The sequence below is a fragment of the Gorilla gorilla genome, chromosome 18, assembly GCF_029281585.2.
Source record: "Gorilla gorilla gorilla isolate KB3781 chromosome 18, NHGRI_mGorGor1-v2.1_pri, whole genome shotgun sequence".
In the NCBI taxonomy this organism is placed as follows: Eukaryota; Metazoa; Chordata; class Mammalia; order Primates; family Hominidae; genus Gorilla; species Gorilla gorilla.
In genome coordinates, this window is record NC_073242.2 from 103,479,305 (window position 1) to 103,493,554 (window position 14,250).

Sequence of the window (14,250 nt, forward strand, 5' to 3'; positions counted from 1 at the left end):
AATACTAAACGACCTGCATCAGAAGTTCCCAAACACTGGTCTATACAAATAGTATCAAAGTATTGGGTACCTATTGTAAAAAGTAACATTTGCACATCTTTCCCTGGAACTTTCAAATTAGAATCTCCATGGGTAGTATATAAAGGTCTGTATCATAGTTACTTTTGGCAACCCACTAGATGCAGATCTTAATTTGTTAGTATCAGGCAATAAGGAAAATTTACCTCGTGTTAATGCAGGAAACAATAAAGAACATTTAACTTCAAGTCTCACTGAGATGAAAGAGGCTATTTCATCACTGAAGAAAGAGTAGAATAGAAAAAAAGGAAAAAGGAGGAGGAAGAGAAGGACAAGCCACCATCATCTAAGAACAAAAATGAATTCTTTGAAATAAAAAAAAAGAATGAGGGTGTTTAATAATGGCAGTGAAGGGCAGAATAAAACTTACAAAAACAAAATGAGTGAATCAGAGGCCAGGAAGAATTCTCCACGCATAAGAGTTCTTAAAAGAGCAATTAGAAGAATAGGACGGCTTTGCAATGTGTTGGTTTGGTGAGACTGAACTACATTTCCCAGAATTCCATTTCTTGTATATACATACATCCTAATTATATACCACTGTTCTACGTAATTATCCATCTAATCTTCACAGCCATGTTACAAGCTTGATTCCATAACTATCCACATTTTAAAGGTAAGGAAACTGAGGCACAAAAGTTTACATGGTTTGCTCAAGCCCTCACAGCTAGTAAGTGTTGGACCTGGGTTTGATACCACCTCCACTGACTCAAGGGTACATCTTTTTAATTACTACAAATCACAGAGTAGTTAAGCCAGTAAAACTATTCATTGTCTAAATACTTGTTGCTAATGTGCTCCTGAAATTTAATGTATTTAGTCATGAGCCACATTATGACATTTGGTCAAGGACAGATGTCTTATGGTGGTTCCATAAGGTTATAATGGAGTTTGGGCACTTTGGCTCATGCCTGTAATCCCATTACTTTGCAAGGCCAAGGCAGGTGGATTACTTGAGGTCGGGAGTTCAAGACTAACCCAGCCAACATGGCGAAACCCCATCTCTACTAAAAATACAAAAAGGAGCCAAGAGTGGTGTCACATGCCTGTAATCCCAGCTACTTGGGAGGCTGAGGCAGGAGGATCGCCTGAACCCAAGAGACAGAGGTTACAGTGAACCAAGACTGTGCCACTGCACTCCAGCCTTGGCAACAGAGACCCTGTCTGAAAAACAAACAATAAAAAAAGATTATAATGGAGCTGAAGAACTCCTATCACCTCGTGATGTCTTAGGTTGGAATATAAACTTTTTTATGTTTAGCTACATTTAGATACACTAATATTATCTTTGTGTTACAATCATCTACAGCACTCAGTACAGTAACATGTGGTAAAGGTTTGTAGCCCAGGAGCAACAGGCTAGACCACATGGCCTAGGATTGTAGTAGGCTGTACCATCTAGCTTTGTGTAAGAACACCCTGTGATGTTCACAGTACGCCAAAATCACCTAGTGAGGCACTTCTCAGAGAATATTCCCATTGTTAGGCAACACAAGACTGTATATAGCAAGTCTACTGTGTTTGTGTTTTCCAATTCATTAGTTAATTTCTATTGCTGCAATGTAATTAACATGGTTGGTCATTTTCATTCTTAAATGTACTGTTTTTCCTAAATGGAAAAAAAAAAGTATACTCCTAAAAAATCCAAACTACAAAGAAATGAAGAAAGTGAAAACACCCCATCATTCCTGCCTCTGCTATCACTTTGTTGTACGTAATTCCAGACATTTTTTACGCATACTGCTAGAAGGAAGGCAGGGAAAGAATTTGGGGAGAGTTACACAAGAGGCTTCATTTGAATGATGAGTATATAGGTATTCATTTAATTACTACTTATACCCTTTATATCTAACATTCCTTTGTAAGAATAATTTGATTGAAAAAATAAACAAGCTGCCTTTCACCACAAATGGCATGCTTATTAATACAGTCGCTGAGTTTATTAAACTTTCTAACAGTGATCAGATATAAAAGTGTATCTTGCTACTCTGCAATTCCCAGGATTACCCTTAGAAATCTGAACTATATGCTATGGAAGTGCTTAAACAATAAGTAAAGAACGCTTGTACTCAGAATTGCCAATTACAACTCCGTAACTTTATGTACTCCCAGGAACAAGCAAGACAACATATTCTTTTCCAGGACATTTTAATAAAAATAATACGAAACAGTCCTATGCTATGATAAAAGCACAGTTACTGTGTGCTCAAACACTGAATATTCCCATTGTGCTGCTTATTTAAAACAAAAACAATAAAAACAGGATGCCACAAGCACAGATCTAAGAACCTTCACACATATTACCTCATTTAATCTTTATGCTGAACAGTTGAGATGGGGAACTTTGTTCCCATTTTACAGATAAGAAAGCCATGACTCAGAGAGGTTAAATCATATGCCCCATGTCACATGGCCACTAAGTGACAGCTCCTGTTTCCAACCCAGGCTCCTGCCTGCAAGTCCAGTGTTCCTTCCATTACATCACTGAATAGGTTGGTTTTCCTAGTGGGAAACAACAGAGGCCAACCATGGCTGATGAAAAATGAACAAGGATAATAGGTAATGCAGAGAACTTGGGCAATACAGACAAAAAGACCCCAAATCACACCACAGAGCCAGTGGAGAGAGGGCACTACTGTCACTGCTAAGCACTAAAGAATACAAGCAGGGAACGCACGATGTTCTCACTAACGCACCAGCACTGCTGTTCCAGGAACACAGCCTTCATGCAGCCACTGCCCCTACCAAGGAGATGACCTTGAGAATGTGCCTTCCTGTGACTGTGGGGGTAACCCCTGGACTCTAGATGATGCCCACTTGTACTCCAGCTGCAAGAGGGCAAAAGGTGATCTGGTAGGAAAACAAATAACTGGCATTTTCAGCAAGAGGTAGACACCGCCTGCAATGAGACTCAGTAAGATGGGAGAGAACACAAAACATAGGAAGGAGACCCAGATACTGGGTGGTCAAAAAAGATGACAAGTGCTCACTGAAAGACCACCCTTTGACTGGTTCACATCAACAAACATTTTTCTTCCTCATACTTTTTCTCCCCACCTCCCAAAATAAAGCTCTTACCTAACATAATACAACCATCCTTATCTAATCTAAAAGCATGCCTGGCCGGGTGGCGTGGGTGGTGGCTCACTCCTGTAATCCCAGCACTTTGGAAGGTCGAGGCGGGTGGATCACCTGAGGTCAGGAGTTTGAAATCAGCCTGGCCAACGTGGCAAAACCACATCTCTACTAAAAATACAAAAATTAGCAGGGCGTGGTGGTGTACGCCTGTAATCCCAGCTACTCAGGAGGTTGAGGCAGGAGAATTGTTTGAACCCAGGAGACAGGGGTTGCAGTGAGCCAAGACTGTGCCATTGCACTCCAGCCTGGGCAACAGAGCGAGACTTCATCTCAAAAAAATAAAACTAAAAATAAAAATAAATAATAATAAAAGCATTCCTTCCTTCCTTCCTCCAATGATGAAAAAACTAAAGGTCTTTCAGTTGATGCCTCCAGCTACAAGTCCAAGATCTTCTCTGGTACTCTCACTCTTCAATATTCTATTATCTACAGACTCAGCTGTAAAGTTAATCCCTAACACACACAGTGTCAGACAGTAGAGAAAAGAAACAGGAAAAGAGAATAAAATGTGTTAAGATATATAAACAAACATGAGACATAGCAGGTAGGAAAATACGGGCCGATGCTACAGTCATCTGCAGATGGATGTGAGGCTGTAGTGGGGGCTTTGTCCCTCCACTCTTTTCCTTCCACGTTCTCTTCAATTTCATTCTACTACTCAGCTGACCAGGTTTATCTACCCAATATGACGACCTGCCTTCATTCCTGAGGGGTTTGAGATATTGATGTGTTCTTCCATTAAATTTTAATCACTGGAGCAGTACAAGGTGGCATCCCAAAACATCCCTTGGGTTCCATACACCTTGTTGCTATTACATAGCAGTAACCTTATTGACCAGAACAATCTCCCATGCCAACCCAGAACATCCTTTTTCACAGATTTGGCCAATGGCACGAGAAGTCTGCGACAGCTAGGTGGGTTGGTTCACCCTCTCATTCAATGCAATCACTGCTGTTCCCTGATGGAAACCATCTTCCTTTGGGTATTAAGCCTCTAAAGTAGCAGATCACAGGGTTTCAGAGATGGGAAATGTCCCAAATATAATTGCTAGGCATTCACCATTCCAACCATTTCTTTATTTCAACTACCTGACTCCAGAATTTTATCTACATGGGGTTTTCTTGAACTTAACTATTCTTGAAATGACTGATTCTTACTTCTCCAGTATCTTTTTTTTTTTTTTTTTTTTTTTTTTTTGAGACAGGGTCTTGCTCTATAACCCAGGCAGCAGTGTACTGGCATGATCATGGCTCACTGCAGCCTTGACTTCCCAGGCTCAAGCAATCCTCCCACCTCAGCCTGCTGAGTAGCTGGGACCACAAGTACATGCCATCACACCCAGCTAATTTGTTTTTGTTTTTTTTTTTTGTAGAGATGGGTCTCTCCGTGTTGTCCAGGCTGGTCTCATTCTGGGTTCAAGCAACCCTCCCACCTCAGCCTCCCAAAGTGCTGGGATTGCATGCATGAGCCACTGCACCTGGTCTCCAATGATTTCATAAGCATCTAGTTACCTGCATGAAAGCCCTTTCTGCCTAAAATACCTGAAGTGATTTTTTGTCTCCTGCACTGAACCCTGACTAATACAGAGAGTAACTTTTGTGAGCGGGTCATTAGCTGTACTTGTGAGAGATACTATTGCCTTTTTCTCTCTCTTGGCTTCCAAACTTATACATTCGTTGTATGACTGACACAGGATCACATGCTGACCACTAGTTCAAAGCACACATCACGTCCCACAGGACAGCACCCCAACTTCACAAGGTAGTCTCTAATCTGAAGCTCTAACAGAGTCATCAATAGGCCTTTCTACCATTCTGCATGATTGCATAAATTGTAGGAAATGGTTGATCCATCCTTAGTATCCATTCCTACCATTTCATATATGTTTTCCTAAGCTACAGAGGTTAGAGAACTACAATTTTATTTCACAGACTCCACTGCAGCTTCTGGGAGACTGCATGAATCTTTTGTGTTATATCTGCTGCCTTACTTCTTTCAATGTAGAGAAACTATGTTTAGAAACTGTGTGCTGTGGGACACCATCATGGGAAGTAAAGCCTTCAATCAATCTAAGAATGGTAGGCTGGCTAAAGCATGGCAGGCAAGGAATACAAATGCAAATTCAAATTCAAAATTACTTTTGCTCCTTGATGATCTCTACTGATGATTAGTTAGGTTCTAGATGGTCCCCATTTCACATGGTACCATATTGGGGGCTACAGCTAGCAAGTTGAGCATTCATTAACGGCAGTTGACAATGGTGGTTAAGGTAAAGTTTACAAGTTGAGGCCAGGCTACCACTGAATGTATTTATAATACTAAAATAGTCCTCTTTGAGTTGGTGCTAATTTATGCAAAATCAGGGGTAATTAAGTGTCCACTTTTCCTCTTAATCATAGGAACCTCCCCTTGAAAACACAAGTGTGAGTTGAGAAAAATCTCCTTGAAGTAGATGCCATATATGGCACTCATATGATTTGGCTGTATCCCCACCCAAATGTCATCCTGAATTCCCACCTGTTGCAGGAGAGACCCAGTAAGGGGTAATTGAATCATGGGGGCAGGTCTTCCCCACGCACTTCTCATTTTAGTGAGTAAGTCTCACGAGATCTAATCGTTTCATAAGGGAGAGTTTCTGTGCACAAGTTCTCTTTTGCCTGCTGCCATCTGTGGAAGACATGACTTACTCCTCCTTGCCTTCTGCCATGATGGTGAGGTCTCCCCAGCCATGTGGAACTGTAAGTCCATTAAACCTTTCTTCTGTAAATCACCCAGTCTCAGGTATGTCTTTATCAGCAGTGTGAAAATGGACTAATACAACCACCTCTACTTGAAAACCCATTGCAGTTTAGTATACCCAAATACGTGGCTAAGTGACTCCTGTGACATGCATCATGGGCAGCTCAGATTGAATAGTTATCTAGTAGGTCATGGTTAAGCATTTAGTCTCTGTAAGACCCTTGAAGCAAGGGGAGAGCTGTTTCTCAATAAACTAATTGCTTAACTAAGAGACCATGGCTTCAATCTCAAACCCCAGGGCTTTTACTATGCTTCTCCTAATGAGACTTAATACAGTCTTCATACAGCATCACAATATGTCAAGACACTTAGAGTAATAAGCAATAAGGTATGTTCTGGCAGTCAGAGAAATTCCTCAGGAAAAAGAATTTCAGTTCTGGAAGTTGCAATTTTGAAGTAGCGAGGGATTATGGGTGAGGCCCTGACAGCACTGGCTATATCTAGTAAGTGGCTTCAAGCAGCATAGCCCAATGTGGGATATGCTGCCTTCAGAATGAAAATAGACCCATCAGGTGCTGTTTCTTTGTTAGTGGTAGAGGATTCAAACTGCAGCATGTATTGTGAAATGTTCCAAACCAATGAACCCTCAGAAACCCCTATAGCAACTATATCCTTGTATTTTCAAGAATACATCTCTCATTCTCTAGCATGCATGTGTGTTGCCAGAACATCTAGAGTATCTACTGCTTCTATTCTCCTGATCATATCAGCATAGTGTCATTGATGTCCTGGACTAGTCTGATATCTTTTGGGATAATGAGATGATCAAGTTCCCTAGAGATTACATCATGGCTTGAGGTCAGAGAATTTACATAACTCTGAGGCAAAGCGGTAAAAGTATATTGCTATCCATGCCAAGTATAAGCTAAATGCTACTGATGTTCTAAATTTATTGTGATAGAGAAAACAAGATTTGCAAGATCAGTAAAGGCTATGTTCATTTGCTTCAGTAAAGACACCACATTTGGAACACCTGATTTAAGGGAAGTTATCACCTTTTAAGCTTATAATACTCTACCAGAATTCTCCAAGTATAGTAGAGAGTTATGTCAGGAAGCAACAGGAATCAGTTTCTCCACCTCTTTCAAGTGGCTTCTTATGACATTTGTCACTGTGGTTCCCCCAGGGATGTGGTATTTCTTTTCATTTACTCTTGGTATTGAGAGGAATTCCAGAAGTTTCTTTCCATTTAGTCCTTTCTAGTATAATAGGTGAGAAGCCAGTATGAGGTTCCATCATTGTTGATTATATATATTCCAATGGTACATTCATGAATTAAAGAAATACAGTATGTATTCAAGGTCCCACTGGGCCTACAATGAGACAGATATGAGTTAGAGCTCCGTCACCTGAATTCCATAAAACCCATACTCAGAACCACAGAAGAACCACAGTGTGTTCTGAGTCACCAGGACTTAGTGTTAGCCCAGAGCTAATGTCTAACACTTTCTGAAAGGTCTAAACATTTCACTTCTCCCCACCAAGTTCCCATTTACTCAGGTAAATGGCTTAGGTCACTTTGTAAAAGGATAAGAGGATGTATAGCCACTAATTGAGATGTTATTGTAGCTTACTCTTTCTCTCAAGGGTATTTGACTTCCCCTTTATTTAAAGAAGTCTGGAACTATAAACTTTTATAGATTTGGGACTTTGTTGAGAGGTCGTGACCATTGTGGTAATTCAAGTCAGGCCTTGATTTATCAAGTATGCAATTTCTGTTACTCTTATTGAGTAGAACCTAATTGGGCTAACAATCTATTATAAATCTAGCTACTTCCAAATATGAAAGTTGATCAAACCATTATCCCACCAGCTATGATGCATATTACAATAACCATAACCACCTTGTCTCTAATGGTTTGGAGCTGCCACTTAGCCTCTGCCACCCTGCGATCCAGTAAACTCCCTGAAATCATGGAACCTTGCTGTATCTCTCACCAGCATCATTAGCTTACAGAGAATGGCCACTTTGGCACTCTTCCAAGACCTGGAACACTCTCATTCCTGTATTTCTAAATAACTGAAGAGATTATCTTCTGAATCCTCTTAGAGAATGTGGTACAGTTAGGCAAGCATGATAAATCCATTCCAACATTTCTAACTTCCTGAGGAGTTGAATGCCTAGTGTGGCATCTAGCACACTCACTCACTTGAGGCTACCATATTGAATCCAGAATCTGTGCTAAGTCAATCCATATCAACAAATTCAGCCAAATTTAAAATGATACTCTTTCCTTGTTCATTTGCCTTCAGAATCCATTTAGCAGATTTTTGCAAATAAAAATTATCAACATCTTGCAGTTTTGACTTTGCAGTTGGTATTCCAAGGCATGCTGAGATCTGTCTTTAAGATAGGGATCTGGGGATGGTGCATGATGTTGAGAATGGGCCATAAGGAGGATGGAATTCCCTTTGCAAAGGGGGTCATTCTGGTTTTCGAGTAAGACAGGCAAGAAGGCTGCTCCAGCCAACAAATGAGACTCACAAGGCTGGGATCTCATCACACTCTGTTCCTTCCCCATATCTCTACCCCAGTTCTGAGGTTCTCCTCTCTCTATCAAGGCAAGAAGGCTGCTCCAGCCAACAAATGAGACTCACGAGGCTGGGATCTTATCATTCTCTGTTCCTTCCCCATATCTCTACCCCAGTTCTGAGGTTCTCCTCTCTCAATCAATACACTTTCACACCTGGCTGTAAATTCAACTGACTTGGTAGCTCAGCAACCTTGGGATTCAAGTCTTAAGTTTACTTTTAATTTCTTCAGCTTTGTGCCTGCAAGAGAGAAGATATTCTTTTGGTACTATTATAGAAAGTCTCTATCTAAGCCAAGAATTTAGGACTTCGAGCTTATTCTTTTTTTTGGATACGGAGTCTTGCACTGTCACCCAGGCTGGAGTGCAGTGGTGCAATCTCAGCTCACTGCAACCTCCGCCTCCCGGGTTCACGCCATTCTCCTGCCTCAGCCCCCCGAGTAGCTAGGACTGCAGGTGCCCGCCACCACATGCAGACAATTTTTGGTATTTTTAGTAGAGATGGGGTTTCACCATGTTAGCCAGGATGGTCTCAATCTCCTGACCTTGTGATCCACCCGCCTCAGCCTCCCAAAGTGCTGGGACTACAGGCGTGAGCCACTGTGCCCGGCCCGAGCTTATTCTTTTGCCTTGAACTGTCCAGCACATTAGAAGCAACCAGGCCTAGTACTACTTATTTATTTATCCATTAATGTCTTAAGTTGCAAGTAACAGAAACCTACATTGGCTTACTGGAGCAAAGACGATGCTCATTAAAAAATATTATTTAGCTCACAGAATGGTTGTGGAAGCTGAAGATCCAGGTTCAGCAATACAAAGCTAGGTTTAATGCTAGCGTCACAGCAGAGAACTCTTCCACTGAGGACGTCCCTGCTGCCACTGCTGAGTCCTGGTCAGTGCAGTCTGCACTGCAGACATGCCCATCAATAGACACTAGATGCCATGACCAGCACTATCACTTTTGCTCCCCAGGAACTCAGTCTTTCTACAGCTCACCTCAACTCTGAAATGAGGGTGTCCTATGAGCAAAACCTGGGAACACACCTGTATTCTCACTGTCAGACAGCTTTGGAAGTGTTATTTCTATAGTGGGAGGTGAGCGCCACTAAGACTCATAACATTGCAGAATTCCCCCCAAATAGAAAAGAGATTCTGATACTAGAGATTTATCAAAACACCAATTATATCCCACAGAATAAAATGAAGACAAAAAAATGTTAAGGGGTTTCTAGAATTGAAGATGATGCATCGAAGTAATAATTTGTCCATAAAATTGACAGATTTAAAACATTAAAACACTCAATGCTGGTAAGATGTGGGGAAATGGCATTCTTACACCCTACAGAAGTGAGAGCTTTCTGGAGTAATAAAGCAGCACAGTGCTCACCCCAAAGCCTTTCCATTTCTTCTTTTGTGCCCATCTGTCATCTCCACAAATTTTCTAACAAGTATTATTTAACCCCAGAGAAGAAAATGTATTATTATTTCAAAATTTAAGAAACATTACCAAGCATTCAGGCAAAACAAAGTTCACATTTGGAACTTCTCTTTTGGAGAAACCTACCAAATACTATTTTTTCTTTCTTTTCCATATATTCATGTATGCATTAAGCAAGTACTTATTGAGCACCTGTCCACCTACCTGGTATCAGCACTTGGTGATTGTGAAGATATTGATATTGTTTTGTCAGCTACATTTTTTAAGTTGGTGGAGAAACCAGGATGCAAAGTTGACAACTTCACATTCTCAGGTTGAACTTGAGTTGGCATCTCAAGTCCTTTTTAACATTTTTAATATACTCCAATTGCTCTGCTACAAACTAAAGTGACAATGAGCACTGGATATTTGTATAGCGTAGATCCTCCCAAGTATTAGGAGCTGAAGCCCCAGAGATCTATACATTTCTAAGCCTCAAATTTATTGCCTACAACAGCAAACTCTACTCAGGGTATATCTGATTACAGATCTACAGTTTCTGAGCTATTGTCCTTAGACAACACAAAAGGTCAGTTGCAAGGTAAATACTGTATTTTAACAGAGACTGATTTCACCTCTAGCCACCACCCTCCAGGTGTTGGGTTCACTGGTGTCTAGCGCTGATAGAATAGCTCAACATTAAAGAGCTATGTAAGGAATGTTGAGAGTGTGCTTACCTGGTCTGGGGCTTTAATATTTTTTGTGTGAAATTGTTGAGTTCTCAATCATTGTTTTTGTTATTTGAAATTCTTTTTGGAGAATTCGAAATTTGGTGATAATTTCAAGGAGGCTTCCTGGCATGTGTTCTAGATGGCTCTGCACATGAAAATGATAAATCAAGAGATTTATTTCCTCCATAGGTCAAAGTCATCATTACCTTCCCCTTGCCTTTTGGAAGAAAGGAACTTTATCCTTCTATGTGATTTATTCTTTTCATGGGCATCCATTCAGCACAGAGCTATTGTTTCAGAACAGGGAAAATGTATTCCTTTTGCAGGTTTATTCCTCCAACTGGAATTTGTTTAAGTAGGTTCCACTGCACAAACACAAAAAGCCCTAATACATGCAGACTGGGTCGGCCTCATGCCATCAGATGTCACCGCTGACGGGTGATGGCACTTATATAGATTTACACAACAAAAACTACATTAAAAATGTTAAGGTGATGAGACAAAGGCACAAAGGCCTAGAAATTCACAGCTCAGGATTTAAACATACTATATCTAAGAGGAACGGAGTGCATTAGGGTAATGGGAAGGTGACAGCGGCCCTATTATACCTACAGTACTACACACTTAATCCCTAACTGAATTGCCTGGTGGTGTTGGCTTTGTCTCATTCTTGGGGGCTTATGTTTTTTAATGACATTATTGTTGTGTAAATGTTCTTGTTTTATAAAGTAATTTCAGGTTGATTATCATCTGTTTATGCAATTAGATTAATTACCCCTAATTACAGAGTAGAAACAACATATATAATTAGTTTATTAGAGGTATAACTGTGATATGTAATGATTTTTAAATCTTTATGAAACTTTGTTAACAAATATTCCACTCACGTGAAAGCATAATATTTAGATGTCAAACTCTTTTACCTTATATATTTTTTCATATGCTCAGTAATCATTAGATTTATTGCCTGTCAAATTTAGTGTTAAAAATCATGGTGCCATATTAGAGGGAATACAAATATTAAAACTGTGCTTAAGAAAATTAGAAACACTCCCATGTTTTCCTTAAGGTCTGGTTTTGTAAATCTCTCTTCCATTAAGATTTCTTACCTACAGAGTGTCACCCTCAGGTGAATTTTGATGGTAGTTAAAAACCTAGTAAAGAGATTTATATATAACATCATGACATATAATACACACATGTTCTATGACATTCCTAACAAACTAAGAATATTACCCCCGATCCCCATATTGGATTTCTTCCTCTGCCTCTGAACCAAAGGAGAACTAGAAGATGAACCAAAAATGCTTCGACATTAAAGAAACAGTGAAGAAATAGATCATGAAATAAGATGATACATGCTTCCAAAATCAGTCAAGAGTGCTATGAAGGAAAGTTAAATATAGTTGCTGAAAAACTAAATTCAAATACAAGAAATGCATATTAATGTAGATTATCACCATTTATTTCCTTATTACATTTATTTCTCTGTTATTGGTAACTTAAGAGAATATTATTTAACCATTCCTTCACTCCTCAAAATATTGAAACTAAAAAATGCAATATAAGTAAACTGAATGCAGAGATCAGCTGCTTTTGAATTATGCAGCACATTCTCTCATGTGGATAAAAACCATCAAATATCCTCAATTATTGCTTACTGCTGAGACAAGGATTAGAAGGTCTAATTTACACCATTGGAAATTTCAGCAATAATATCAGAAAAGAAACACTAAACATTAGCAGCACATTACTGTAAAAACGCTATGCTTCTTTTGGATACAGAGTAACTTCCTGAACAGTGAATTCCATCTTTATCAGAAGGCAAATACAGTCAGCATTCAGTCTACAAACAAACTTGCATGGAAATGGTGCCTGGGCTTCAATTATTATTGAAGCAAAATATCAACTTAAAAGTTTAGTCTTTTAGCTAAGACAACAAACTTTTTAGAATCACTCTAAGCATGTCCAACACATAAGTTTATTTAATGAATGGAACAAAATACCCAGCTAATTTTTGTATTTTTAGTAGAGACGGGGTTTCACCATGTTGGCCAGGATGGTCTCGATCTCTTGACCTTGTGATCCACCTGCGTCGGCCTCCCAAAGTGCTGGGATGACAGGTGTGAGCCACCGCACCTGGCCTGACTTGCAGTTCTTTTATTCCCCCATGATGCTATGTATGAACATCTTGCATAAAGGGGGTACCCACTATATAGTTATTGAATGAAAAAATGAGTAAAGGACTAGAAGATCAAAACATCCAACCATTTTTTCACAGGATGAACTAGCTGACAGTAAGCCTTTCTTCTTTTATTTTCTTCCTGCTCTTCTTTTTAGAAGGATCAAATTGGTATTTTAAAAATCAAATATTCAGACTTTTCTCCCCTCAAGTACATGAAATTGTATAAAGTAAAGCAAAATTCTAACATCATGTCTGGCACAAAACAATCACCCGGAAATGTTAGTCTATGAAAGTTCATAAAGAGATACTGATTCTCCGAAAAGTTCTTAGCCAACAAAAACCCCTTTAAACAAAGACACGATCACAATGGTTCAAAAAAAAAAAAAAAAAATGAGTACCATTTGGTCCTGGCAATGCCTGGCCACTAATGGGTGCTTAATAATTATTCATTTCTTCCCATCCTCTTCGGACTTTACGATGGGAGGCAGAGCCCATGTTTTGGGGACAGACTACCTGGGTAAAGAAGGTAAATTCATTCTGTAAGGGAGCCCACAGTGACTCTCTTGAGCCCTCCTTAGCTCAGAATCTCCCTCTGTACACAGGTGCGCTAAGAAAGTGAACCAGGCAAGGAAACGCAGAGAATCTCTGCCTGCCACTGGAAGGAGGCAGCAAAAGGAGATTAGCTTGGGAAGGAAGGCCGAATGTGACCATGGAACAGCTAGACCCAAACATACTTGTTTTTACTTTCCTGCTACACCCATAAATGGTTAAAAATGTAACAATCAACCTGCAGCTGGCATTAATCTATAAAAGTTGACATAGATCAAACCAAAAGAAAAATTTCTTTTCCACCTGGACTTTGGAATCCTAGGGCAAAGTTAGCAGAATAAGGAATGGGGTACGCAAGACCAGCCCTCATTTCTTCACCTGGGAAGCGGATAGTCCACAGTTGTGCCTGGGCCCACCATATAATGCACTACCCTCTTCCATCCCGTGGCTCAGACTTGAACCTTGTTGCGCAGATAAAGGAGGTGGCAAATGCATGCTTTTCAGACAAAAGTAACACAGCTGAAAGTTTGCTGACTTGTTTCAGCTGTGCCTAACTTCTGGGAAGGTGGCGTTACCCTAACTTAAAATTTGCACAAGGCCTAAGCCAGATGGGATGGAATTCACAGATAGTACTGACAGCCAGTGATTAAACAGAAGCTTCCATGATTCCCCACATAAGAACTGCATTTAGATTGTGTCTGACCCCTTCAGTGATTTTAAAAAAAAAAAAATCTTGCATGATGTCCTAAGAGGAGATGAGGCAAAAAGGGCTAATGCTCACTGGATTACATTAGGTCTTTTTATGCACTTCAGATGACAAA

The 14,250-nt window shown here is 39.9% G+C and overlaps 1 long non-coding RNA gene across 3 annotated transcripts in view; it reads right to left on the minus strand.

Moving 5' to 3' along the window:
* Positions 1 to 6,928: 6,928 nt before the first annotated feature.
* Positions 6,929 to 14,250, minus strand: part of LOC115931055 (uncharacterized) — a 279,371-nt gene continuing 272,049 nt past the window's right edge. For 2 of the 3 annotated variants that reach the window (XR_010131377.1, XR_010131376.1), the window contains 2 exons: positions 10,702 to 10,840; positions 6,929 to 7,329 (listed from right to left, as the gene is read on the minus strand). This is a non-coding gene — a long non-coding RNA (uncharacterized lncRNA). Of the gene's footprint in view, positions 7,330 to 8,379; positions 8,789 to 10,701; positions 10,841 to 14,250 lie in introns of those variants that run through there. The other variant, XR_010131378.1, reaches the window with a different exon arrangement.